Raw genomic sequence first — 4,861 nt, 5'->3', positions numbered from 1 at the left:
ACAACTGTTTTTATCTTGGAATTAAGTAAGTGATCACAAAGGTGTCAATCAAGACTTATTCCAATTAAATCCAACCTTTCCTTTAATACTGATCAACCCCTTATATGGGTATAAGGTTTCAACTTACTAAACAAGGTCCTCGGCCCTCATAAAGTAGTGAAAAGCAAAAAGGAAACAACGATCAATCGATCTAAATCAATATATATAAAATAATCTAGTGTTCCCAACCAAACATGTTTGAATCAACCATCCATACTAACATGTTATAATTCTCACAATGAAATATATGTTCAATATGCCCATCCATCAATATTAAACATGCAATTTCAATATAACCAAGTTCATCAACCATTTCAACATAACCAACAAATAACACACATTCCAAGCACACAGGTATGTACGTACCTTGTGTAAACAAACTGATAGGCCACTTTAACACTTTCAAAAGTCGCCTAAAGAGAATTCTCCGCCTAAAACAACCAACAAATAATCCCAATGAATTTCTAATCATTGGAAACCATCACTACTAGAAATTGAATATTTAACGTCGACCTACTAACGACAACCGCTGTTTTTTTTCGTTAAAGCATTGTTGCGCTTACACTATTACGAGAAATAACAAGTTCATCGTTAATGTTCATCGAAAAGATAAAGAGAAATAAGAAAAATAAAATAGTGTTCGTCGTTATTCTCAATTCCCAGTAGCGCCATGTTTTTATTGTCGTAGGCCGACCTCAAATTTCCCTCATCTCCGTCTGTCCGACCTAAAACCCTCAATAATGGTTCTTTCTCTTCCCCCTCTCTATATCCTTGAATTCGCAGTTTTCCGATTCTTGTTATTCTAAATGAAAATAATGGGTTCTCTCTCTTCCCCCTCTCTATATCCTTGACCAAAGATGCAGTGGAATTAGTCCATGTACGGCGGGCGCCATTAACCTTGAATTCGATCTCCCTATGCGCAACAACATTTGCTTTTTTGGTAATGTTTTCTCCCTCTTTTTTACATTTTCTTGCTTTTTTCCTTTAAAAATAAATCAGGGTTTGATTTAGCCTCTCTAGTTCAAGTGATTGAAATTGTGTTCAGATAACGCTGACAATTTTTTGAATTGCAATTATCTAATTCGATCTTTGTCAGTTCCGCAAGGTATTTTTCTTTAATTAATAATTTAATACCATTAATCTCAAGCCTTTTTTTGTATGAATTGAATTAGTAGTTGAATCTTGTATGAAGGCAAAACTGATTTTGTTCTCTTCTGCGTTTGGGGTTTAATCTTATCGTTACTTTATTTTGGATTGAAAGAGTCCAGTTTATGGTTTAGGAATAGAGTTAGGTTTTTAATAAACTAAAAGTTATGTTTGATTCTTTGTTGCTTCTAAGTATGTATATTATGGCAAGCATTTACGCAAACACAAACAAGAACTTGAAGTGCTTTTATGTATTCTTACGTTAGGAGCATTAGCCTTTTTGTTCCTTAATTTGGTTGGAGATTTATGTAATTAGTGTCCACCTTCGTTTTCAAAGTTATTTTAATGTAATGTCCTTTAAGAAACTTTTGTTTTTGAATCATGGCTTGCTGATCCATATGGACTTCGTTCTACAACACAAGAGGATTCAGATTCTTCCTCTAACAAAATGTCTGGCACACAGTCGTTGCGGGGCGATACTGCATTGATATTACTAAGTACCTTGGTTCTGCGGCTTTCAGCAAAGTTGTTCAGGCTCAAGATATCCAGACTGGAGTTTATGCTTGCCTGAAAGTCATTAAAAATGACAGATTTTGTTTGTAAAAGTTTGGACGAAATCGAACTTCTCAAGTATGTCAATAAGAATGATCCTGCAGATAAGCACCACATTTTACATCTCTGTGACTACTTTTACCATCAGGTTTGTACAATGTGTGGGAATCTCTATGACTACTTTTACCTTCCCCTGACTATGTTGGTCTTAATTACTGTTGTTTCATCTGTTGATTATGAAGTATAACATGAAAAGGGTTCCATTGAAATTTTATGCACTAAAAAAAACTTCCCGTAAAGAAGCTGGCCAATGCAGTAAGTTAGTAGCCTTAGTAAAGAAATCTAGTGGATAATTTGGTCAGAAGCTAAAGAAATATTTTTTTGTTAGTGTTATGTTCAAAATCAAAGCAACCTTGTTTATATTAAATAAAAAGATCAACCTGTTTTGACATTCATTGTGAAATTCTTGCAGATAAGAAAGTTCCACTAGAAACCTAATTTCTAAGCAAAAGCGCAAGGCTGGTGGAGATCCAAGAGAGTTGGAGTTCTTCACATTCTCATCCAGCGGGTATATATTATACTTTGTATTACTTGCATAGGATACTAAATTATCATGGTTTTTATGTTTAAATTGCTGGTGCGGTGGTGCAAAGTCTTTTTGTTCAATGTTGCTTTAGGTCACTAAACTTGAAGGAAGAGCAGAGCTAACATACTGTCTTTCTCAAATTGAAGTAAGCTAGTAATTGTTGTTCTGCTGCTGTGAGCTACCTATTCCTCTGATGTTTATTTGATGCATTAACAGGTCATGAACACTATTGTTCCAAGAGTCCTCCTATCCTTTTTCTTCAATTCTTGATTTGTAGGGGTCCAGGGTCGTCCATTTTAGTACTCGTAATTGCATCCTACATTTAGATATAATCTAATTGATAAAAATAGTAGATACCCATCCTGCTCATGTTTGTTTGTTAAAGAATTTAGATTTATTTTGGATTGTTTTGCAAAAGAGTTATTCTATAGTATGAGCTAGATTGGTTTTAGATATACTTTGCTTGTTTCTTTGCTAGTTTTTTGCAAGCTATAATTTTGTTTTAATTTAACTGAGCAACGCTTTAATGTGGATCAACAAAACTAGTATTACTAGGTAGCATTCAACATAACTTACCAAGGTTTTGAGCGTTGTTGTTGGGGGATGAAGAAGTTGTACATTACTTTTCCATATAACACTTTCTTTCGGACGTTCATCTCATCTTGAAAAGTGACCTACCTGGAAAAGTAAAAGTATTTTTTGTTCCATATACTGCGACAAAAATAAACAGTTGTCAGTAAGGGAATACTTTCAGTTGCTCTAATTTTTGTTTGTTCCTTAGTTCTAAGTTTCTAATGTCTGGCAAGGCATAGTACATAATCATATGCAATAATCCCCTTTCATTCATTCCCCTGTTATCAGCATGCAATATTGTTCTATTATTATATTACCTGAAAAGAGAACCTAGAATATTTAATTTCTTTTATTCCACCACTTTGCTGATTAACTATATATGCTAATTTTTTTGTTCGTTCCTGGCATGAAGACCACCAGTCATGATATTTAGGTGAATAGGTTAAGTCAGTGAATAACGTTAATTAGGCTTTATCTCCACACAAGCTAATACTGGCAGTCGTTTCAAATAGTGTGTAATAGTCGCATAGGGGCACTTTTGGCATTCCATTATGATTCTGTTACGTAGTAGCTTGGGGAATAAGTTTACCGGTTAGAGTAGAGAGGGAAGATAAAGAAGCATAATATCTGTACATATGGAGGATATAAGTGAGAACCATAGTCAGAGAATTGAGAATTTTATTTTGATTTGTTTTTGCTTGTAGTTTGGGAGTGTCCTGACACTTGAAGGCCAATTGTTGATGATTTAATTGTATCAACACTACAGTCAATTAGTCTTCTGTCAAGTACATCTACTTCCCAGATTACCATGAAAATCTTCATCTAATTCTTTTAGATTTAAATATTCAATACATTACATAATTACATAATGGTGGTCGTATGTGGTTGCTGACATCTTTGTTTTGTACTTTTGTCAATGGTGAAGTTAGTACGTTCTGTTTTTGTATTCTTCATATCTAGATTTGGTGCTGCAATTGCTTAACGTTTACAACAATCTGAGAAACTTACAGAATGGGTTACGGAGCAAGCTCCTGAGGTAGATGACGTGTACTGGCCATTTTCCAAGCAACGTTCTTGCAAAGATGGATGTCTAGAGTGGTGATAATAGTCGCAAGCACACTTCTGATTCTTCTATTTCTTATACCAGTTGTGCTTGTACAAGTCTTGCCAATCTGTCCCAACTGGAGGTCTGGTTCCCCTTCCTGACAAGCATTTTAACCGCGTAAGTGATTATTCCATCTCGCGAGTTTCTGTGAACATTGCTAGTTCAATCTGCTTGTCATAGAAAATTTTTAGAATTGTAATTTCTTTCTTCATTAATCATCATTATAATTGGGCCCTAAACTTATGTTATATTTTAAGATTTGGAGAGAAGAAATCAAGGAGGAAGAAGGTTTATTGAAGTCTGCATGGAAGGAGGCTACCCTGAAGAGCTCTCAAGCTTTTGTCAAACTACAGTTTTTGCATATAGTTTTGTATTGATCAACTAGTTAGATTTTTATTTTGTTCTTTTAGATTGAACAAGAATTACGTATCTTTTAGGTTTTTTAGAATTTAAAGACAAGGGGATGTGATTTTTGATAACATAACTTGAAATTCTATTGTCAAAAATATTTTGAGTAATGAAATTTTAATTTTTTTAGTTGATTTATATCTATATTGTTTCACAGGGAAAATGTAGGTGCTTCGAAAAGCGCAAATAATATTATTATGATTGCAATATTATCGACATAATAGTTGGTCGTTATTGCCAAAATTCAAAAATTTTGAATCTTGGGAAGGACATTTTACAAGGGATATTTTGGTCGTTATTGCTTAATTGATCATAGTGAATAAGTATTTAACGACGAACTATTGTTTCGTCGTTAAGCATTAACGACGGATTATTGTTTCGTCGTTAACTTTTAACAATGAAATTTTAACTTCGTCGTTAATTATTAACAACGAATTATGATTTCATCGTTA

General features: G+C 33.9%; 1 long non-coding RNA gene across 3 annotated transcripts; it reads left to right on the top strand.

Moving 5' to 3' along the window:
* The first annotated feature begins 606 nt into the window (after positions 1–606).
* On the top strand, positions 607–4,523 carry LOC130469039 (uncharacterized). Of its 3 annotated transcripts, none has more exons than XR_008929416.1 (5): positions 607–979; positions 1,608–1,885; positions 2,210–2,305; positions 3,907–4,118; positions 4,259–4,522. It is a non-coding gene; the product is annotated as an uncharacterized lncRNA (long non-coding RNA). The 3 variants fall into 3 exon arrangements; XR_008929417.1 differs by having other exon boundaries at positions 608–979; positions 1,649–1,885; positions 4,259–4,521; XR_008929415.1 differs by having other exon boundaries at positions 607–1,885; positions 4,259–4,523.
* The last annotated feature ends 338 nt before the right edge of the window (positions 4,524–4,861 follow it).

This window comes from Spinacia oleracea, chromosome 3 (genome assembly GCF_020520425.1).
Source record: "Spinacia oleracea cultivar Varoflay chromosome 3, BTI_SOV_V1, whole genome shotgun sequence".
NCBI lineage: Eukaryota > Viridiplantae > Streptophyta > Magnoliopsida > Caryophyllales > Amaranthaceae > Spinacia > Spinacia oleracea.
The sequence above is the reverse complement of the archived record's forward strand: the minus strand, read 5'-3'. Positions and strand labels throughout refer to the sequence as shown.